Here is a 24,966-nt window from a genome sequence, read left to right as displayed (position 1 = left end):
AGGCAATCAGTATATGCCTGGAATGTACATACGATAAACAATAAATATATACATTCAAATGATGACATAAAAATGAAATTACAGCAGATTATGACAGACACTATATTGTAGGTAGACATTCCTCAGAAGACACGCAATATTTGCACTAACAGATTGACTGGCTGTAGGGAAAGCATAGGGGCATGAAATAGTGTAGCAAGTACAAAGAACTTGCGGAACTTCCTTACACTTGGACCCGGGTAGAGGAAAGGGAGTGGTAGCTGACAAGATCAGAGCAGTAGGCAAGAGCTGGATCATTCATTCACCCAATGAATATTTATTAAGCACCAACTCATAAAGGGCTTCTTAATCCCATGCTAAGAAGTTTGGGTTTTATCCAAACTACTGAGTAACTACTGAAGGATTTAGAAGTCCTATAATTCAATTTGTATTTTACAAAGTTCATCCTGGAGGTTGGGCAATGTATTATTTAAAGGATGGCAAGACTGGAAGCAAGTATAGATCATTTAGGAAGCTGTTTCTGAAACCCAGGTAAGAAAAGCAGTTGGAGTGGGGACAGAGGCTGGTTCAAAGGAATGTTTAGACACTCACATAGAACTTGATGATGTATTAGCTTTAAAGAGAGAAAGAATGGAGTTTGGGATGAACTTGGGTTTTTTTTTTATGTGCTACAGTGCAGATTGGGTAAACAGAAAAAGAAACTATAGGAAGAAGAGGACATGACAATAAGGAAAATTGTCAAGTCCATTTTCTACGTGTTGATATCTAAAGAAGAGATCATTAATCGTCTACCAGAATCCATTTTTTCCTCTACCTACTTACTGGTAGCTAGGATGTGGCTGCCCAGTCCTCCTTTGGGAGTACATTTCCTAGTCACTCCTTCCAAAAGGGGAGTGGGCATATGACTGTAAGTTTACTGATGGAATGTGACCAAGGGTAACATGAGCAACTTCTTTCTCCCTTGCTTAAAAATCTCTGAGAAGAAATCTCAATCTCTGCTTCTTTCTCGGTCTACTTTTTGGAACGGTGATGACCAGAATGGTTTACAAAACCTCAAGGTGAGGTTTGAGGAGGTTTGTGGAGGCTCTGCTATCCACTAACTGCGGCTTGTATCAGAGATGTCAGCTAACCTAGAACACTCACTTTGGGCTGCTTACCTGATAAGTATGCTTATTTTTTTAAGACAATAACTGTTAAGTCTTTTTGTTACAGCAACTTAGCCCACCTCATAAGACATCTAAGTGGAGATGTGGACAGTTTAATACACAAGTTTGAAGTTCAGGACAAAGGTAGATTTATCAGTCATAATCAAATTGGATTAAGGTCAAATCAGGTGACATGAACGAGCCTCTCATAAAAATTATGTAAGAAAAGAGAGGATGGCATGCAGGGGAATAAAAATCTCTAAAATGTGCATAGAGAAAAGAGCCGGTATCAGAATGAAGAATGGAAAAATAATAAGAGAATTAGAAGACAGTGGTGCAACAGAAAACAAGAAAGGAGACAGTATCAAGAGCAGAGCTGTCAAATGGAACTGTCAAAGGAAGGAAGTTCCATGAGAATACGAGAAACGCTGGGACCCAGAACACCAAGGATTAGGCCCGGGTCAGAGTTGAAGCCTTTTCCCACTGCAAGAGAAGGTGAAGAAATCATGAATAGTGCCAAAAGAGGTAAGTTTTTGAAGGTGTCACAGGAAATTAAGAAACAGTCTTCATTTTCTTTAAAAATAGAGTGAAGTTGGTGTTGGACATAGCTTGTGGGAAGTGGTAATAGTTTAGAAAATTTACTGAGCTGGGACAACGTGACAGGGTGAAGAAACAGTTAAGTAATCTCTCTGTTTGGACAATAGGAGGGTAAGACGACATTTACACAGATCCAAAAGGGTATTCTGTGCAACGTGAAATAAGGATGCAGACTTTTTTTTTAAAAAAGTAGAAAGTATCAGTGGGAGCAGTTTTGCATTTCTTTATCATTTTGGTACTTGCACCCACAGAGATTCTCTATCTGCTGCATTTTACGCTGTCTTATATAGTTGGCATCATCACACTCTCCACACTTTTCAAAGTCTAGGAACTACATTTCCCAGAACCCCTTCCTACATAGTTCTAGACTAGAATGTGCCAGTGAAGGAAAACTGTGTGAGATTTACATGGGAGCAAAGAGGAAGCCATTATTCCTAGGAGGTCAAGGAGGCCAGATATAGTAACCTGTCCTCCAGACTTTGGGAAGTCTTCCCGTACTTTACTCTCTCAGTCCACCCCCATTCACACGGTATCCAATTCCTACATTAAATCTCTTATTTCTATAATGGCTCTCCTTTCCTAACCAGCACTGTATGGATACACAAGGCCTCATGTTGACATGACCTTCCATACCCTCTTTGAAAAGAAAGAAAAAACAACAACTACTTATTTTGACCTCCATTAAACTCTATTTTCTTTGGCAATGTTGTTTGGAAAAACAACTCAGACACTGTGGCTTTGGATTCTTGCCATCCTGTCGCCCAGAAAGATTTCCTGCATTCTTGAGAGTAGGCTTCTTCTTGGGTGCCATCATTCCCACAGTGCTCCCATAATTGGATACTGTCACTTCCGGTTAAACATCTGCATTCTTGACAACACTCATTAATGGGAGATCAGGCCATGGACATACCGGTAGGATCTGGGCACATCATGGGACTACACCTCCCCAGTTAGTGATTCACCACACTCACATTCGTGAAGTTGTTTATAGACTCCAAGAAGATTCTTATTGTACCACTTGGAATCTCACACCTCAGGCAGTGCAGGCTCCCAAGTCAGCTGTGCCTACAGAGTGAGTCTGACACATTAGGAGAGTATGACAGAGTTGAAAGAGCGAACTGTGCCTAATGCAGCACATAAATCCTACTCAGTTCTGGTCACACATTGTGGGCCTAAGCTACTTGGGTTCATACAGAACCTGGGTTTCTAAATCATCTGCGGCAGCCAAGTGTTGCTATCCATGGTTTAGACTCTGCAGCTGGACTGCGAGAGGTTAAAGCCTGGTTCGATCTAGCAGAAGCTGCTTTCCCTCTTTATAACTCATCTACATAATAGGAAATTGAGGATTAAGGGAATAATGCATTTAAAGTGCTCTATAAATTTTTATCATTATCATCTTCACTTTATTAGCTCCGAACTAAAATCTGATTTCCCCTTCCTCTTATTACCATTTCATCTATTTTCTCCCAAATAAAGGGCAAGTAAGAATGGTTTAGTCTAGGTTTGTCAGGCATATTTTCTACCCTTACTTCCACCCAGCATACGATACACACCAAAAAATACTTTGTTTTTCATTTGCTTCTGGGCAATTCTGTCGCCTAGCTTATACTTCAAAGCTTTTCCACCCAATCACTGGTTTATGTTATATGACCTTGGCCCTCCCTGTACCACATTTATAATCTTGTTTTATCTCTTTCCATTTTTTCACTCTACTCCGGGCACATTTATTCCTTGTTGCCTTTAAATGTACCAAAGAGCTCCTGACACAGGGCCTTTACCCATTTTTTCCTTCCTAGGAAACACTTCCTCTGGGAGCTTGCCTTAAGCCCTCACTTCTGTCCATGTCACCTTCTGAATTAGGCCTTCCCTGACCCCGCCTCTATATAAAGTAGACTCCTCTCTAACTCCCAGTCTTCCTTATCCTGCTTTATTTTGCTCCACAGTATGTATCTCCGTCTATCAGACCATGTATGCATTCATCTGTTAACTGTTTATTTCTCTCACAATCCCTCAGGGGATTTCCCTGACTACATATTCCTCTGGGGAGAAAGATATTCCATCCCATTCACTAGTAACTAAGAGCATCATGGCCACAGCTCTCCAGACTCATCTGATTCTCCCTCCCTGCCTTTTTATTTTTTTTTTTAAGGGAATCTGGGCCAAGGATCCAACCCAACTTGACAGGGCTACATCCTCAGCACCTGAACTCCCTTTTTAAAATATCACCTTTTATTTTTTTTCAGCTTTAATTGAGTTTATTGGTACATTTTAAAAGTAGTGTGATAGTACACTCTTCCCAAATAAGACAAAATAATATTTTGTCATATGAATACAATGTCTGTACTGCCATTCTTTCATATCTTTCCCAACAGTTAAACAAGAGATTGAAGATATGTAGAAAAAATAAATAACAATGTCATTTATTTGTATGTTCATGTAAAATTATAGGAATAAGAAGCATTGATACACAGATGATGCCCGGAGTCGGAATGTTCCACACGTTTGTATACATCTGGATTAAATGTTGCCACACTGAACTGAGCTGCATGAAGACTTAATGTTGGCCCCTTAGCAGTCCTCTCTTAATAGGTTTTTTTTGTCCATTCCTTCTGATAACTAATTTCATAGCAAGTTAATCTTCCTGATGGAAAACTGACAAATGGTATCTCAGAGTTTAAGAAGGCTCAAAAATTATGAGGTCATTTTTTGATCTGGGGTTTGTAAAGATGCATTTATAGAGTCCAGAATAACTATTAGTTAACCAATAGATATTTGTGTAGTGTCTGCATCAACGTTACTCAACTAAACCAACAGCATTTATTCAAACTACATCTTTATTACCCTACAGTTGATGGCAGAGGGCACGAGCTGATTCTGGACACGGCACTTGGTAACCTAATAGGAACTGTGGTATGCAGCACTGACACAGACTAACAATAAATTATCACTGTATTAGTTCCCTACTGCCGCTATAACAGACTATGAATTTAGTGGCATGAAATAACATGAAATTTCCTTACAAATATGGAGGTCAAAAGTTTGAAATAAGTTTTACAAGGTAAAAATCATGGTGTGGTCAGGGCTGCATTCCTTTAAGAGGCTCCAAGTGAAAGCCACTTCCCTGCCTTTTTCATCTTCTAGAGCAATCCATATTCCTTGAGTGTGGCCTCTCTGCTCCGTCTTTCAAGCGCATCGCTCCGGCCTCTGCTCCCCTCATCACATCTCTTTCCTCTGACTGACCTTCCTGCTTCCTTATGATTACAGTGGGCCCATGCAGACAGCTCGTGATAATTCCTCCCATCTACAGATCCCTAACTTGACACACCCGCAAGTCCATTTACCCATGAAGATAACAGAACTCACAAGTTCCAGGGACTGAGATGTAGACATCTCTGGGGAAATTATTCTGGGATATTAATGCTCATGTAAACAAGCACATAGCTCTAATGAAAAGATCAATGGTTTCATGTCAGAAAATCTGCATTTGACTATGCCTTGTGTGATTTCAAGCAACTCGACTGACCTCTTTGAACTATTTCCCCAAATGTCAAGGAGTATTTTAGAAGACGTATCACCAAAATCATTACAGTTTACAGATGGCCTCTGACTTATAACTCTTGAATTATGACTCTTTTTTTTTGTACTGAGGATTGAACTCAGGACCTTGTGCTTGTAAGGCAGGCAGCAGAATCGCTGAGCTAAATCCCTGGTCCTTTGAATTATGATTTTTGACTTTATGATAATGTAAAAGCAATACTCATTCAGTAGAAACTATACTTCAAATTTTCAATTTTAATCTTTTTCCAGGCTAGCTGCAATATGTTGTACAATATTTTCTTGTGATATTAGGCAGCAGCAGAGAACAAGAGCTTTGGTCTGCCACCAAATCATAAGACTAAACAAATAATTCTCTGCCGTGTACAAATTCTCTGCAATTGATAAACTGTGATGTTCAGTGGGTTAAATACATCAAATGCCCTTTCCATTTATGACATTCTCCGTTTATGATGGTATCATGATGTAGCCCCTCATAAGTCCAGGAGTATCTGTCGTGTAATTAGAGCAATGGGAATGTGCACAAAGAGAGCAGAAAACTCAAAGTAAAGAATAGATTCTTTGAGGGGAAAAAAGACTTCTAAGGTCCAGTGGCAATTTCAGCAAGGTTTAATGGGGTAAACTCATTTTCAGATAAGACAGAAGAAAGTTATTGTAGGCAGAAAAACAGCCATGCAAAAGCACAGAGGTATGAAACTGCATTACACATTTAGGAAATTATACGTGGGTTTGATACTCGTGTTTCCTTAGAAGAAGATGGGGAGGCAAGCATCATGGAAGAAAATATCACAGTGGAGTGAGACGCGGAAAGGCTGTACTGAAAAGTTAAACTGCATATAATGAGTAATCATTTAAATATTTCAAGCTGGGAGGTGCCCAGCAATTCCATTTTGCCTGAGATTTCCTCGTTGTAGCAAGGATAGTCCCATGTCTCAGGAAAACTCTCAGAAAGATGATTCAAATCCAAACTAGGATGGCTGATCACCCCATGAGATGATCCGACTGACATACTTTCCAAACAATTCACTGGGGCTCAAATGAGGAGGGTGAGTGATAAAGCAATAGGATGGAAAACAAAAGAAACAGATAATATGGAGATTTATCAAAGAACTAAATTTGGATATTCCATTTGACCCAGCTATTCCTCTTCCAGGTATCTTCCCAAAGGAGCTAAGGGCATCATGTAATAGTGGCACACACATACTCATGTTCATAGCAGCACAATTCATAATAGCTAAAAGCTGGAAGCAGCCCATAGGTCCATCAACAGATGAATGGATAAAGAAAATGTGGTATCTGTATATAATGGGATACTATTTGACTATAAAGAAGAATAAACTCGACATTTTAGGAAAATGGAGGCACCTGGAAAATATGTTAAATGAAATAAATCAGACACGTGAGTTTGAATACCATATGCTACCTCTCAGTGGAGCCAAGCAAAGTATAAATAAAGTGCAACATAAAGGACTAAGAGAGGAAACAGGAAGATATATCTTTTGCAAAAGGGAGGGGTCCAAAAGACCAAGGTCAGGGGAAAGGGGACAAAAAGATTTAATATGTGTCATGTACGTGTACCAAATACCCACAATAAATGTAAACATATGGTGTAAACATGAACTAAAAATAATAACAATAATAATGAAAATGGGGAAAGGGGATCTAGAGACAGAGGGAGGAAGGTAGGTGGGCAGAGGGAGGAAATAAAAAAGAATTGAAATGTGTTATGAACATGCACCTGCTCCCTAAGAGGAATGTAGATTTCATGCACTGCAAACATGTACTAATACAATAAAAATTTTAAAAACAAACCAATAAGACACCAGGGTTGTGGTCTTGGGGAGAGATGGGGGCAAGCAGTGATTATGGAAGAGAGGTCAGGAGGAAGAATTCATAAGAGATTCAGACAGAATAATCTATGTTACTTGTTGAATGACTGGATGGGGGAGCAGAAGAAATCCAGGACAGCTCTCAGAATTTGGAGCAACTGGGTGAGTGAGTTTAATACCAGTAGAGGAAGCCAAGTGAGTTGACTGGGGTAGGGAATTTCTGTTGCTAGATGTTAGATTTGATCTTGCTGTTCCCATGAGAAATCCAGCTGAAGCTCACCAGGGTATGGTCCAGAATTCAGGGGCAACTCAAGACAAGAAAGATAGTCACATTCTGCATAAAAGTGTGAGCATATGGAAAAAATAAGGAAGTCGTGTTTACAAGCAATAATTATAATAGCTACCCTTTATTGAGTGCCCTCATTGTGGAGAGCTTTGGTTGAGAGTTTGACCTAATTTAAGCAGAATTACTATACAGATGAAGACACAGAGATGCGTCACAGAACCCAAGGGCAGAAACACACCTGCATTTCAGAAAGGGACCGGAGCAGCCAGGGAGGATCCTGCCATCAGGGCTCTTGGTCAATGCAGTTTTCTTTGTGCCTCTGCTCCCTGATTCCCTATTCTCTCTTGCTATGGATTTTTTTTTCAGGTTTCCCAAGCTATATGACTATTCACACCGTTGTTTACTTTTCTAAAGTTAGTACCTCCTCTGTGTGGGGTATCAGGCAGAGATTAACAAGCGAACCACAGAATAATATTGAATTTCAGGAGAAAGTATTCATTGTCTTATCCTAAAAAGAGAGAGAATTCCGGACCAAACAATTGAGGAGAAGGCTTGGAAGAGAAAGGGCAGATTCTGATATCCCAGAAAAGGTATCAGTAGGGATGACGACCCAAGGTGTGCACTATCCACATGTTCTTTAGACCAACTCTGTGAGGTATTTATTATTACTATGCCTTAGACTACAAAAGCCCTGAGGGCAAAGACCGTATCATCTTGTTCACTGTTGTATTGCCACCACCTAGCATAACGCCGAGCTCATGCTTTAATGCCTAGCTCATGGTTAATACGTACAATTTGTGTGAATGAATGAATGAATCTCAACTCTACATTTGAGGGAACTTGGCCTCGGTGAGAATTAATCACTTCCCCAGAGTGCCACAGCCACTCACAGAAAGGACAATCAAGTCCAAATCTAGTCTACTTCAGATGTTGTGCTCTTAACTGAAGAAAATCAACCTCTGGCAAGACCCTCACTGCTATCCTAGAGGCTAGAATTTCATTGAAATTTTTTTTTCCAGAGTAACAGATACTAGAGATTCTAGCTACATTCCACCAGCAGACAGAAGAGCATTGGCAGGGGCTGGTTGGCTGAGAACCAGTGTGAAGGCTGACACTCCACACAAGCGTCTGAAGGCCAGCACTGTGTACTGGGTGAAGGGCTCATCAATGGAGTCGATACTGTAAGACTAGACACATGGAGGGCATTTGTACTATACCAGCCCTAGACAGGTCCATGGCCTCACCTGACCACCCACAGCTAAAAGCTAGGAGAGGTTTCAAGTGTGTCTCTATCCACAGGCCCAAAGAGCTCAACGAGATGAAGTACAACTGATCTTTTTTTTTTCTCCTATGGGTTATGGTACAAAGAAACTTTGTTTTCTCCCTCATCCCCTGATCCCTCGCTGTCTTTCATATGGCTATCATTGTTCCAGTGCCATATTGAAAAATCTCTCTTTCTTCAATTTCCTAAGTGACTAACCTTTTGCTTAGAAGACACTTTCTTGATTAGTGTACTGCAGCTTTACAGTAAGTCTTCAGGTCGACCACTATGAATCTTCCGATTCTTTTCAGCTTGTTTTGACTGTTCTACTTCTTTTGTTTTCCCTATAAGCTTTAGAATCAGTCTGTCCATTTACAAAAAAGGAAGGGAGGGAGGGAGGGAAAATGCCATGAGAATATGTACTCGGATGCCACTGTATTTATAAAACAATTTGGATGGGGATAATTGACAACTTCATATTGGGCCTTCCCGTCCATGAACAGGGATAACTCACTATTCAGATTTTTTTCTTTCATGTCTTTCATCAATGTTTTATAAATTTTAGCATACACACCTTGTACATGTTTTGTAGAATTATACTTATCTAATAATGTTGGTACTATAAATGCATTTTAATTTCAATTTCCAATTGTTTATTGCTAGTATATGTCAATGTGTTTTGATTTTCTTTACTGTCCTTATATCCTGAGTATAACCTCATGGATTAGTTCTAATAGTTTCTTTTGATTTTGGCTTTTTGTAGTATTTTTTTCTTGGTGGGTTCTACATCAGCAATAATCCCATCTGCAAACACATTTTACTTCTTTTACAACCTGCAGTCTTAGTGCATGGACTCAAATCTCCACAATGATGCTGGATATGAACAGTAAAATCCATGTTTCTAATCTTAAAGGAAAAGCATTTGGTCTTTACCCTTAGGTAAGATGCTAGCTGTTAGAATTTTGTAAATGCCCTCCATCAGGAAGTTCCCTTCTATTCCTCTACCCCAATGATTTCTTAAAATCACAAATGGATATTGAATTTCGCCAAATACCTTTTCTACATCTATTGAGATGATATTATAATTTGTCTCCTTTAGTTTTTTGATATGATGCACTACCTTCATTGATTCTGATGTTGAACCACCCTGTCATACTTAAGGATAAACCCTTTTTGACCATAACATATTATCCTTTTCATGCACTGTTAACTATGATCTATTAAATTTTTACCAAAAATTTAGGCACTACTGTTAATGAGAAATATTGATATACTTTTATTCTTTATATATCTTTGCCTGTTTTTTTTTTTTTATTGCTAGCCTCATAGAATGAATTGAAAAGTATTCCACCTTCTTCAACTCTTTGGACATGTTTATGTATGACTGGTATTATTTCTTCCTTAGATGTTTGGTAGAATTTATAAGTAAAGCCCACTGAATCTAGAGAAACTTTTTTATGGAAAAGCCTTTAATTTTATATTCAATTTACTTAGTAGATAGAAGGCCATTCATTTTGCCATTTTTGTTTCATTATAGTTTTATATGTATATGTCACTTCTTTTTTAGTAAACTTTAGTAGTTAGTATCTTTCAAGGAATTTGTCCACTTTGTCTAAATTAACAAAATTATCAGCATAAAAGTTATTCACAATATTCCTTCCTTATCCTTTTAAGATCCTTGACTCTGTGATGTCCCTTCTCTTGTCCTTGATATTAGCCATTTAATTTTTTTCCCTCATTGAGTTTATTGGTACATTTTAGGTACAGAGTACAGTTACATTCATTATTGGGATCTTGTACCTTTACATGACAGGTTGGTTCTCATTAAGATCCTTGACTCTGTGATGTCCCTTCTCTTGTCCTTGATATTAGCCATTTAATTTTTTTCCCTCATTGAGTTTATTGGTACATTTTAGGTACAGAGTACAGTTACATTCATTATTGGGATCTTGTACCTTTACATGACAGGTCTTGGTTCTCATTTTTTCCCCTTTTCCCTGCCCTCCCTTCAACTCCTCCTCCCCTCCCCATTTACAAACACTTTATTTCCATTTTTTCATTTTCTCCTATTTTTTTCTTTTCCCTTATTACCTTTCCTACCCTTCCCACTTTCCCTACACCTTTAGCCCTTTTCTTCCTATTTCACATTGTCAATTATCTCATTAGGATCTTATGTACTATTATAGTTTATTCACACCAGGGAAACTATTCGGTGTTTACATATGTGTGACTTATTTATTTCACTTAGGAGTACATCCTCAATATGTATCCATTTTCCTTTGAATGAATCTAATTTCTCATTCTTTACGGCTGAGTATTATTCCTTTTTATAGAAGAACCACATCTGCTTTATCCAGTCTCCAACTGATGGGCAAAATGGGCTGTTTCCAAGTTTTAGTATTACAAACTGCTACTATAAACATAGGTGTGCATATATCACTGTGATATGATTCTTTTAATTCTTTTGGAAAGATACCCAGCAGAGGGATGGCTGGGTCAAATGGAACCTCTAGACCCAGCTCTTTGAGGTATCTCCATATTGATTTCCACAGTGGTTGCACCAGTCTGCACTCCCACCAACAATGGAGAAGGGTTCCTTTCTCCCTGCGACCCCGCCAACATTTGTTATTGTTTGATTTCTTGATAGCAGCCATTCTTTGTGGGGTGAGGTGGAATCTCAGTGTTGTTTTCATCTGCATCTCTCGAATGACCAGTGATGTGGAACATTTTTCATATATTTACTTGCTGCTTTTACTTCTTTGTCTGAGAAATGTCTGTTCATTTCAGTTGCCCATTTTTGAATCGGGTCTTTATATTTGGGGGGGGTTGAGTTCTTTATATATTCTAGATAATAGTCCTTTGCCATTTAATTTGTTGAGACTTGTTCTATGGCTCAGTTAGTCTATCTGAATAACTATTCCATTATCACTTGAAAAGAATGTGTATTCTCTTATTGTTGACTGGAATGTTCTATAGATCACTAATTAGGTCACGCTGGTCAAGAACAGTCTCAAGACTTCTTACTGATTTTCCATTTGTTTTGTCATTTATTGAGAAAGGGGTTTTGAAATCTGACTTTTATTGACTATTTCTCCTTGCAGTTCTGTCCATTCATGTAGGACTATAATGTCCTCTTGATGAACAAGGCCTGGCTGGGTTCCCTTACTGTCCTGTGGCCTAGACTTGCTCCAACCTTTAAACTGGGGCAGTCATAGTTCTCATTTAATTTATCTCCTCTGTTGTTCAACAGATGAAAATTTTGGGGTTTTTTTTAATTTTATTTGACAAAAGTAAAAGTATGAATCTGATCCATATTATTCTGTCTTTTGAGAAAATTCTGAAGGCAATGATTGAACATAGACTTAAAGGAGATGGAGAGAAATCCAGAAAATAGAATTTCAGAGAGAGGAAACTGAGATGGCAGTGTACCTGGAAAGTTTATGGTACATCAGGAAGGTCAATATGATCAATAAACAAGACATTGAGCGGAGGAGCAGGACACGAGGTCAGAGGTCTTTCAGTCTTCCTCCCTGCCTTGAGCAAGACAAAAGCCACTCTGAGGCATTAGTTAGAGGAATGTCATGCTCATATTTCTGCTTTAAAATGTTCACTCTGAAAATATTAAAACATTTACTCTACTTAGTGTGTTAACAAACCAGAAGACTAGGAGTAGAAGCAGGTCTATCAGTTAAGAAGACAGTAGTGCTGGCAACAAATTATGGCAGTCGTACCAGGATAGCTGAAGTGGAAATGGTAAAAAGTATGCGGATTCTGATTATAATGTGAAGGTAGAATTAATAAAATTTACTGACAGATCATTCTGAGTACAAAACAAAGAATGACCTTCTTTGCATTTTACTGTATCTTCATGTCTTTTATATTTGACAAATAAATTTAGTGATTAACTCTCTCTCACTACTGTGTCTATAGAATGAGTACAAGTGTGAACTCTTTGTTTTTTTGGTACTGGGGATCGAACTCAGGTCCTTGTGCTTGCGAGGCAGTCACCAGAAACATTAAGCTAAATACCCGGCCCACAGTGTATATTTGATACTTTTTCCTCTGACTCCTTTCCCCATGGTACAACACATATCAGCTACCATGAATATGTCTTGGATACAGGAATTGAAGCCCATGGGTCTCTATTTTTAAATTGCCTAGTGCTGAAGTATCTTTGGTGCAGATGAGAATCCAAAGAGACAACATCTATGTTTCTTAGCATAGGATCTATATTATAATTAACATCTAAAGGGCCCTCCTGTCACTACCATTCTCAAAATAGAGACCCACCTGTCTTATCACTTACAGCCCTGTGGGACAAATAGCTTAGCCCAGGCTCCAGATTGCTGGGTTGTGGAAGTAATGAGTGGGGAACCAGTCCTACAGCAGGCAGATTCTGAACTTAGTTGGAATGTACCTGACTCAACTTGCCTCTGGCTTCATACAAAGGCCTAAATTGGGTTGGGCTTTGCTTCAGCTGAACTCCAGCCACTGGCAAATTGAGCAGCTTGCAGGAGAAATATACAGCTAAATTTAATGTCAATTTACATTTGGGTAGAAGATAGCTTAAAGGCTACAGAATATATATGTACACAAGGACCCTGGGTCAGCAAATGTCTTCCTGCTAATTTGAGCCACTAAGAATTACTTATCTGTCAGCCTCCTATGGGATAGCGGGGAAGTTGGCAAGAAAAGAGGCCCCAAAATTGATAATCCATTAGAGATTATTGAGAATTTGGCTCCTCATGAAAGAAAAGGGTCAGAAAAAAGTTCTACCTATAACCCCCCCCCCGAAAAAATAATCCATGGTTTCAAGATCTAGAAAAAGTAAGCATTTCTACCGAGAATAAGCCATAGACAACCAAGAGGGGGCTTTCAGGGACTAGAGTACAACCAGGGGAAGAACAATTATAGATAAGAGAAGCAAGACAGAACACACTATGCTCCTTCCCCTTGTGGGGCACCAGACTGAATGGAAGGGAATGAGGAGGATAATATATGCACCCTAAATTCAGAGCCAATGACTGACCTGCTACTTTCAAAGTAAACAGTTCTCATCTGAGGATTCTATGTCCATATGGACAGAGTTTGCATCATTATCATGATCATCGTAAATACCATCACAGTCATCTTTAATCAAAGGGCCCAGCAGCCAAATGAACCAGAACCATGATCCACTTCCGAGCAGACCACTCACAGACCACTTTTGTACATTACTAACATGTCCAAAGATGCTGATTAATCCCAACTACAATGCCTAACATGATTTTAGCCCTTGAAATGAAACTGGTAACAATAATTGTCAAAATGACAATGTCATCCACAATACAAAGAAAATATAGTATTTCAATCAAATATATAAAGGAAACTAGAAACTTTAAAATTTTTAGAAAAAATAGCAACTTAAACATTTACAACAGACTGTTCTTTTTCCCATTAAGTTCACTGGTACATTTAAAGCAAACAATACAGCCACATTTATCATCAGGATCTTGTACCTTTACATGATGTATCTTGGTTCTTATTTTTTCCCCATACCCCTGCCCTCCCTTCACCCCCTTTACCCTCCCCTATTTACAAAGACTTTGTTTCCAATTTTGATTTTTTTCACATTCTTTTCCCTTATTTCCTTTCCCCTCCCCTCTCCACTTCCCCTTTAGCCATTTTCTGTAAAATGGAGTACTACTCAGCCATAAAGAATGAGAAACTAGAGACATTTATAGCTAAATAGATACACATTGAAGCTATATTCCTAAGTGAAATAAATAGTACACACTTGAGTAAATACTGACTAGTTTCTCTGATGTGAAAATCTAAAAATGTAAATAAGGTTCAAATAGTATAACTGATAGTGTAAAATAGGCAGACTGTTTTGTTCTAGGTACTTTACTTCTGTCTTAAGATTTATAACAACACTATGAAAAAATTTCCCACATTTACAAAGTAGTATCCCAGCCCAGGTCTGTCAGCTTCCAAAGTCTATGCTCCTAATCACTAGACTAGGTTGTTTTTTTGTTTTAGGTTTTAGGGAGGTGCCAAGAAACCTAATCTTAAGAGTCCTACCCTGTGTCTGCCCTGAATTCTTCTGTGTGGACTAGCCTTAGGAAACAAGAATGAGAACTGCTCTGGCAGAAGTCTAGGTCAATAGCTTCTCATGTTGGAGCAGAACCCCCAGCCCCACACTCCATATCAGCTTACCTCCCGAGCCATTTCCATCCTGAAAATGAAGACGTCATCTTTGAATGTTTTATTTATTTATTTTTATTAGTACGTTTGCAGCATATAATTATTACATTCACCATGGGGAGTTGGTACACATACATAACACATTTTGGTGGGGGGTATCAGGGATCAAACCCACGACCTTGTGTTTGTGAGGCAGGCAGAGGCACCACTGAGCTAAATCCCCAGCCCAATTATTTTTCTTTGAACGTTTAAAAAAGTTAAATATTGGTCTCCCTTGGGCCTGCAGCTTCAGGCAATGCATCCAACCATCTTTCACTGCCCCCACAAAATGGAGTACTGCTGAAGCAATTTTATTATGGTTAGTCTGAGATCACAGTTCCCTATAATAAACACATAAAATAATTACTCTATCTGCCTTTTGCAATTATCTTGCTAAGCTAGCAATCTAGTGACCCATTTTTGGAGAAACCATTCCCAGGAAAGAAAATCTACTGAAGAAAAAGACACTGCAGATGTACTTTTTCCATAGGTTCTATGGGTTGGTTTGCTTGTTTTGGCAGTGCTGGATATTCAATGCAGGACCTCACACATACCAGGCAAAGGCTTTACCACTGAGATACATTACCAGTCCCAGATCACACTTTATTATCTTTCTTTTTAGAATCCATATGCCCAGACGTCATTAAATTGAGCAGTCCCAAAAGACCTAAATCCTAAAGTTTAATTAGTGCCAGAGGACAGGAATGAGTACATGGGTGAAATGACTTTACTTATAATATGTTAAAAACATAAGTTAATTTTTAAAGGGAAAAACCAACAAAATTATGACAGACAATGGCAATAATCAGTAATATTAATTGTATCAATTCATGAATTAAAATTTAATCCTGATGGTATAACTTATAGAGGTCCTAGATTTACTTTTCCCTAGTCCCACTCAAAGATGTCATTTTAGGTGGCTCAGGATATAATTTTTGTCAGTTTTTTCATTATGTAAAAGACATGAAAAATCAGCCTTATTGTGTACTATAGGGAAAATAAGTCCCTAGTTTTATGGTAATTTAAGGACAAATGTTATTCACACACACACACACACACACACACACACACACATATATTTGTGTACAAAGCATTCTGAGCAAGCTCAAATGGCAAATCCTCAACACGCTTTCAAATAGGTGAATCTTAATATCATTGAAGGATATTAATGGAGGATTGGAGGTTAATCCCAAAATCCTAAATAATTCCAAACCAATATAACTTTTTTGAGGCCACTGTGCCCAGCATTACTGGGCCTTCCATGTTACAGATCTTCAAAACTGTATTTAACTCAGAGGGAGGGAGACAGAGAGAGAGAGAGAGAGAGAGAGAGAGAGAGAGAGAGAAAAATCTTCAAGTGTTTTCCTGATGCCCAAATCTAGGCCAAGCTTCAGTCCTGATCTAGATTTATTATACTGTTTCACACATTCGCACCACTGAAAACACATTTCTACAAAGAAGTGTCAGGCAATCATAGAAAATACTCAAGAAACACCTGCTGAAGTAAAATGAATTACCAAGAGTCCCTGAAACAAAGATATTGCTCTGATTGCTTTAACTTCAAACACAACAATGGACTCCTATTTTTAAAACCTTACCAGTTAATATTCTCTTTACTCACAAACTTTGTTCTGAGTGATTATAAATGATTCCAAAATTCACATTCATGATTAAAGGCCAATATTTTCAATACCAAATTATACTCAAAAGACTGCAAGCTCAGACTGTCCCAACATTATGAACACAGAGTTAAAGCCTTTTAGGGAAATTAGTTTGCAGAGGTTCTAGACTGTTGAAAGAAAAAGTCAACTGCATTCCTTACTAGTCTTATCTTGCAACTTGTCTAAATAGAAATTCTAGCTCATCTAGTGAATTCTAGGGTTCCAATGCTAATTCAAGTTCCTTCCACTTCAGTGAAGTTTAACTAGCCAGGAAATCTCCATCACCAGACAACCTCTTCTCCACAGTTTCATCACAGGTTACTGACATTATGGCTGCAAGGACCAGCTGAGCTTCTGAGGCCTAGCCTTGCACAGAGGCCCTAAGTAGAGTTCAGCAAGTACCTAGAGGTTTCAGGAGGGATATCTCAGTTAAATCTGGACGTAACAAGTCAGTGAGGTCCCAAGCTGCACTCTAAAAGCCTAGGTGTGTCGGCAGACATCCTCTTTATAAGATCCTGCTGCTCTAGCATGTGGATCTTGACATACCAACAATCATTTGGAAAACTAAGAAAGGAATCTGGAGCGAGGGCATTTGGGGCTGGTGTAACTAGGGGTCCATCTTCCTCATCAAGTTTTCACAATCATATTTTAAAGCATCTTTGAAGGCCAGGTTGTAAAAATAGGTGTCTGATCTTACAAAGAAAGAGAGATGACAAGGAAGCAATGGAGCTAAGAATCATCTCTAGGAGCCATGACCTATTGATAGGCCAAAACCTACTGATAACTTTCGAAGCCAGATTAAATTTGACAGCAAGAAGCAAAGAAAGGAAAAAATCTATGGAATTCTTAGTGCATGCTAAGCATTATCCTAATATCGTGTCATCTAATTCTCAGCTGCCTATAATTGTTCCCATGTTACCCATGTGGAAACAGACACAGATTTAGAAACTTGCCCAAGGTACTACAGGCAGTATATGTTGAAGCTATGATGAAAAAGTGATCTGTGTCTTACTGTAAAGTCAATAATTTTTCTGTTGCACCCTGCTATGAGCCAGAAACTGATCCTGAACTGCTTTGAGAGAAAAGGTGCATTTGATACATCTCAATGACCCCAGATAAATTTCAGGTATCAGCTCAAAGTTAAGTTCATTGAGCACCTGCAAAACAGGAGTTTCTAAGAGTTGCAGCTCAGAGAAAATGTTTGGTTCTTATGATAGCCACAGGCAGGAAGGAGGCCCTGACATGGAGAAATGGTACAGTTGAGACTATACCCTACTTCTCTACTCCAGGCCTCTGCTTATTTACACAAAATAATTCTTCAGAACACAGGCACGCAAAAGCATCTGCAGGTACCATCAAGTCGATCATTAGAAACCAACACTTTAGTTCCCTGCCAAGTGGTGCTTGGGCCTCTCTGGAATGGGGACAGTATTTATTCTTCAGAATTGCTACTGAAATGACTTGTCATGTGTCCACTTGTACCCGGGCACTAACAATAAAAGGGGAAACCGAAGCACTGAGAAATGTGGAATCTTACCTACAGATACCATATGAATCATGACTTACCTGCACAACTCTCTGGATATACTAAGATCAACTACTTTATGCATTATTACAGTGGAACTTTATAGTTTGTGAATTACAGATCAATAAAATATTCCATTTTTAAAGTCACAATTTACCTTCTGGGCAATGCTTTTGAAAGAGAATACTTCTATACTTAGCTCCTAACTCATTTTTATCCAACATGATCAAGCACTTCCCATGTATAAAACATTATGCTAGATGCTAGGAAAAATGAGCTTGTAATAATTACACAGTTTGCTAAGTATTTGTCATATGCCACACATTAGCTCCATTAGTGAGGTAGAAGTCGTTTAGCCATTGTTTAAGTTGGGAAGCTGAGGCTCAGAGGATTATTAGATGGCTGGGATTTGAATTCAAGTCTTTCTGACTACAAAGTCTGTAGTATCTATCATGATAAACAAATGAGAAAAGGAAGACCTGACTGCTAAAAATGCAAAAGAGTAAATGCGGTCATCTGAAAGTGGACAAACTATGGAGAAAGATTCAATATTAAAGACCAGAATGCTGGAGTTGCAGTACAAGGATGGCTTTAAAATTCTCAGTGTGGAGTCTGGGGCCTGAAAATCTACCTGACACAGCCATCATTTCAACAAAAACAAACACACACAATTCCAAAAAATTCATAAAATTGATAATGACCATAATGTCTAAGGAAAATATAACCTTCTGTGTAGTGGTTCTGGTCTAGGACTCCCTAGCTATTAGAACATGGGTATATTTTATGGGCAAATCCATTAACAATTTAGAACAAATACTTATTCTAAGTGTTTACCAACTAGGCACTGCATAGATTGAAGTGAGTAAAGTATGATGACTGTCCCCAAAGGGGGACCCATAACTAAATGACCCCAGATTTGGGGTACTGTATATATGATTAAGTGTCAGGCTTTGGCATTAGACAGCATGAGTTTCTACCCTAGTGCTGCCACTGACTAGCTGTAAATTAAAACTAATTTTTGAATTTCTTTATTCTTCCATTTTCTTATCTATGAAGTGGAGATGACAATAACACTGACCTTACAAGGTTACTGTGAGAAATAGATAAGAATATAAAACTACCATATCTAGAAGATAGTAAGCACTTAGTGACGGCTACTATCATCATCACCTGGTGGTAAAGACCAGAAGAGCCAGTTTATTGTGCCTAATACAACTTTCTGATTTTTTTTTTTGGCTACCCTCAAATATACTTGATATACTTTATGGCTATTACTGACATTTTCCCAAGGGTCCAGGCCCAAAGATCCAGACAGACTACCAATAGGAAGTGCATTCTAAATTCACCTTGGAAACTTCTGAAATCATTACTTTTATATATAGTCCATTATACTTTGATAACCTAGAAAAGTCGTCACAGGGCCAGAGAATACTTCTTTTCCTGGCTTAGATCATTTTTTATCACTTTTTCACATCATTTGCATTTAAGTGGGCCTGATAATCCAAAAATGGAGTGTAATTCTATAATAAAGGTAGATAAGAGATAAGCTATTATAATAATATTAAGAGCAGCAGTACTGTAATAGGCTTAAATCCTGCTTCCTCTACCTTCTAGCTTATGATTTTGGAGACTCTTACACCTTGTAAAGCTATCTCTTCATCTGTTAAACAGGACAAAAATACAAGCAGAAATGTGATGAAGAGAAGAGACATTTGAAATATATTCAGCTCACTATTAGTATATAGTAAATCCTTGATAAATGGCAGTGATTATTGCAAAAACACATGAATTAGATGAGCCTAATAGCTCAGTTCATTTTCAATTAGGTAAGCACTTATCTAATTGAAATAAAGTTTCTGCTTTGCACACGTGTATGAAAAGTGTATATAAGAAGTGCACTTTGAAAGTGTCCTGTACCATGTCCTCACACCAGAAGGTGGAGCTAGTACCAGTTTTTCTGCAATCATTTTATAGATGGGAATGTGAAGAAGGAGGAAGATAAACATGTAGAGAGGTGGAGTTAGGTTTGATTGAAATGAATCAGTCCATCCCACAGAGGAGAGCAACCATGTTGTAAGCTATATAAAGGTCACTCTCCCAATCCATCATTACCCTGTAAGCTGCATCAGGCTTTATCCTACGTGTTCCTTTGGTGAACCAGGTGAGAGAAATTTCATCCAGCTACAGCTATGGATACTTAGCGTTATGCTTGACAGAAATACAGGAGTATGAATTAAAGCAGAGATTATGTTATATTCTGTCATTCTTTTTTTGTATTTTTCTTTCCTTTATTTTTGGTTTTTGTTTATTTAGTTGGTTAGTTTCGTTTATTCTTGGGTCATTCTAGAATAAGTGTCTTTATGAAGAATAACAATGCCAGTTTGTCCTCTAGCTATTCCATTTTCTTTTCTGACTTTTTGCATGCCATATTTTCTGGGCTGTGCAGCTCAAATAGGGAAGAGGCCAGTATTATTGTAGTGTCTAGTGTTTGTTTAGTTAGTTCCTAGACTTTAAGATTTAATTACTCACTAGTCTAACTGCTACCTATATTACTTGGCTTTTCTCCCTGAGACCAATGAAAAGAACAATGTTTGATCAAGTGCTGAGATTAGAAAAGTTTCTGAGCTCTGCTAAGGGCTATCTCATGCATCTGATGTATAAAGATTCTGTTAGCCCACTTTGCCAATTTTTAATTTTCTAAAGGACTTTAGGATCTAGTTTAGGTTCTGGTACTAAAAAAGAACATACATGTCATGGTAGAATGTCTGTCACTTTTGATTTTAAAAAAAGCAGCAGTAAAATTATAAAGACAGATTAGGACAATGGTATCTGGGTTGTTCTGAAAACTTTGGAAGACCTATGACAACACCCAAAACAACAAACCACCCAATGTATACAGACATAATACAGGACTATATTTTTCTAAGACAAGAAATATGGAGACATGATACCCAATCCCAGTTAGCCAATAATATGCCATGACTTAATCTTAGCCAAGTAATTCAGAGTTAACAAAATTCACTGTGTTGAAAGGTGTTGTAAATTCCTGACCCACCCTTATATGTTGAGTTTTAAAAGGGAAAAGAGGTTTGAAAAATCACATTAAAGATGGTAACTGCTGATAAATTATGACAGGAAAATGAATGACAATATTTTTTTTCTTTTTTTTTTTCCTCTCTCTCTCTGTCTAGGTTCACTTAAACTTGCAAAAAGATGACAGACCTCTTAAGAAGTGTTGTCACTGTCATTGATATTTTCTACAAATACACCAAGCAAGATGGAGAATGTGGCACACTGAGCAAGGATGAGCTAAAGGAACTTCTAGAGAAAGAGTTTCGTCCAATTCTGAAGGTAAAGACCATGTGCTAGGACTGAAAGCTACTGGGCCCCTGTACATGCTGCTATAGGACCAAGATGAGTGAAACAGTGCACAGTCTCAGTGGTATTTGAGAGAACTCTATGAGCAGCAATTATAAAATCTATTGAGGCAACATGCATTTTTAGATGCATATATTAAGCAATGGTTTAATGACACCATACCATATGCAGGGTACTCAAATGACTACATTATGAAATCTAAAATTAGTAAAAATTAGTAAAAGGTAGGACACACTTTAATACTGATACAATAGCTGTAGCAGCTTTGCAAATATTTATCTATATAATTTAGCACTTTTCTTATGAACCTGTATCTTACAAAATGGTCAAATCATTTAGATTATAATGAAACATACATATGTTTAAGAGGTGAAGTTTTTATTCAATTTCTTCTGCACTCTCTCCTTCCAGACTCTTAAATTTTCTAGTGTACTCAGGATCCCCCTTCTGAAAAAACAAAAAAGAAATCTGTGCTAAAATATGAATGAATAAATCATTCTATCAAACTGAGGGGAGTGTGGAAAGGGATATCATCTAAAAGGGGAGTTAACAAAGTGGCCAGGATAATTAAAAACTGAAAATAAACTATAAGCATTTTCCATCTAGTTGGGGAGGAGGTATTAACTGCAAAATAATAGGTACTAACATAATATGTGTTAACATACATGTTTAAAATTTCTACAAAACTAAAATACACCAGCTGCAGAACTTGGTTTATCCCATTCCTTTCCATATGCCACACCCAAGCACTAATCCTTTTGCTTATCCTTGAAATGTCTTCTTCCAAGGATCCCAGTAGTCTTTATTTTCTACTACACCTTCATATTTGCTAGATCCTATTAACCCAAAGTAATCCTCAGTTTGGACTAAAATTGCATAATGTCACACACTCACAAATTCATATCCCTACTTGATTGTTTCACCTGAGAATGTGGACTGGGATAACTAGGTCTCCCTTGGTGTGTCACTCATGTACAGAACCCAGATGATCCAGATACAGTGGATGTCATCATGCATATGCTGGATCGAGATCATGACCGAAGATTAGACTTCACTGAGTTTCTTCTGATGGTATTCAAGCTAGCTATGGCCTGCAACAAGGTTCTCAGCAGAAAATACTGCAAAGCTTCAGGGTCAAAGAAGCGCAGGCATGGTCATCAACACCAAAAAGAAGAAAGCGAAACAGAAGAGGAAGAAGAGGAGACACCACGACAAAAATCGGGTTACAGACATTCAAGTTGGAGAGAGGGAGAGGAGCATGGTTATGCATCTGGGGGCTCAAGGGGAACTGAAAAACATAGTCGTGGGTCCAACTCCAGGAGGCTTGAAAGGCAAGGTGAATTTTCCAGCTCAGAAGGTTCTGAGACAAGTCACCATGGGTCTAGTTCTGGTCACTCATGGAGTAGTGGCAAAGAGAGACATGGTTCCAGCTCTGAAGGGCTGAGGGAAAGAAGAAACAAGTCACACGGTGGTCCATCCAGGAAATCTGGTGAGGAACATGAATCTGGAGCTAGGTCAAAGAGCCAGGGAAGAAAAGGTCATGGTGGTATGTCACATGGACTGGGGACAAATGGACATGAACCAAACTCTACGCAGACAAGAAAGAATGGAAACCAAAAGCATGGATCTACCTCTGCGGGTCTGGGAGAAAACAAGGGACAAGGTCATGCGTGTGGATATAGCAATTCAGGTGGGTGTAGAGGATCACAAAATGCTTCTAGTTCTTGCCAACCAAGTAGATCTGGAGATCAAGGAAATCAGTCTAGCTATAACCACTCAGGTTGTCAATCAGGAAGTAGTGGAGGACAAGGGAATGGATGTTTCTCAGGAGGTCATCCCTCTGAATGTCCTCAATCTGAGCCTAGATCCTGTAGCCACTCTTCTAGTCAAAAGGGACATGGATATAGACAATGTGGCCAACCGCAGAACTGTGGAAGACAACAGGGAATGAGCTCAAGTCAGTCCTCTTGCCATGGACAACATGGCTCTGGCAGAAGTCAGTCTTGCTGTGGACAACATGGGTCTGGATCAAGTCAATCCACTAGCTATGGTCAGTGTGGGTCTTCCAGTGGTCAGTCCTCTGGTTATAGACAACATGGATCTGGCACAGGTCACTCTTGCTATGAACAACATGGATCTGGGTCAAGTCAATCCACTGGCTATGTTCAGTGCGGGTCCAGCTCAGGGCAGTCCTCTAGTTTTGGACAAGAGGGGTGCAGTTCAGGGAATTCCACTAGCTCTGGTCAGCATAATTCAGGTCAGTCATCAGGCTCTGGAAAACATGGCACAAGTCAGTCCTCTGGACCTGTACAGCACAGTTCAGGTCAGTTATCAGGCTCTGCACACCATGGCTCAGGTCAGTCCTCTGGACCTGTACAGCACAGGTCAGGTCAGTCATCAGGCATTGGACAACATTGCTCAGGTCAGTCCCGTGGTTTTGGACCCCATGGCTCAGGTCAGTCATCAGGCTCTGGACATACCTCGAGTCAGTCCTCTGGCGTTGTACAACATGGCTCAGGTCAGTCAGCAGGTTGTGGACAACATGGCTTAGGTCAGTACTCTGGATCTGGACAACACCGCTCAGGTCACACATCCGGCCCAGGACAACAAGGGTCTGGATCAGGTCTATCATGTGGAACTGGACACCATAGCACAAGACAATCTTCTGGCACTGCACAACACAGGCCAAGATCAGGTGCATATTCTGGTAGTAAGGAACATTATAGTGGCTCAACTCAGTCCAACAGTTCTAAACAACATAGGTTTACATCAGGCAAATCACAAACTGGTCCACATTGGTCTAGTTCAGAAGAGGCTTCAAGTTATGGACAACAGGAATATGGAAATGAACGAGAATTAGGATCACATTACGGTAAAACAAGATCTCAAAATGCAGAGTTGGGATCGAAAAGTCCAAGGAGAAAGGGAAGTCCTACACAGCACTCAAGAGACACCATCAGGAACTCCCAGTCTGGTCGGGGACAATCCCCTCAGTCTGCGGTGAAGCCAACGACGGGCAGGGGCCGCGTTCACAGTGAGTCCAGTGGCAGTGAGGAACACTCACAGTCTCCACAGAGACACTCAAGATCCACTCAGGGACGGGCTGGATCCCAACATGGTGAGGCAGGATCCAGAGCTCCAGGAAGACAGCAAACTTCAACTCAACAATCAAGAGATGCCCCTGGACAGGGCCACAATGCCCGTGGACAATCCAGACAGTCTAGGTCAGGAACCACGCACAGAAGAACGTCTTCTCAGAGCCAAGTCAGCGACGCAGAGGAGCATGTTCAAGGCTCACAGGGACACTCAGGGAGCGTTCAGCACCACTGTGGATCTCAACAGGCAGAGTCAGGATCCAGAGGTCCAAGGAGACAGGGAAGTCCTACGCAGCACTCAAGAGACACCATCAGGCACTCGCAGTCTGGTCGGGGACAATCCCCTCATTCCGGGGTGAGGCCAACTACGGGCAGGGGCGGCGTTCACAGCGAGTCCAGTGGCAGTGAG

At 39.3% G+C, this 24,966-nt stretch overlaps 1 protein-coding gene across 6 annotated transcripts in view; it reads right to left on the bottom strand.

Annotated features, from left to right (window-relative positions):
* Window positions 1-24,966, bottom strand: part of LOC104863342 (late cornified envelope protein 5A-like) — a 343,203-nt gene that overhangs the window by 87,502 nt on the left and 230,735 nt on the right. The gene's annotated exons all lie outside the window — the stretch shown is intronic.

The sequence above is a fragment of the Fukomys damarensis genome, unplaced genomic scaffold (assembly GCF_012274545.1).
Source record: "Fukomys damarensis isolate Sample0158 unplaced genomic scaffold, DMR_v1.0_HiC HiC_scaffold_33, whole genome shotgun sequence".
Taxonomy (NCBI): domain Eukaryota; kingdom Metazoa; phylum Chordata; class Mammalia; order Rodentia; family Bathyergidae; genus Fukomys; species Fukomys damarensis.
This window is presented reverse-complemented; position numbering and strand designations above follow the sequence as displayed.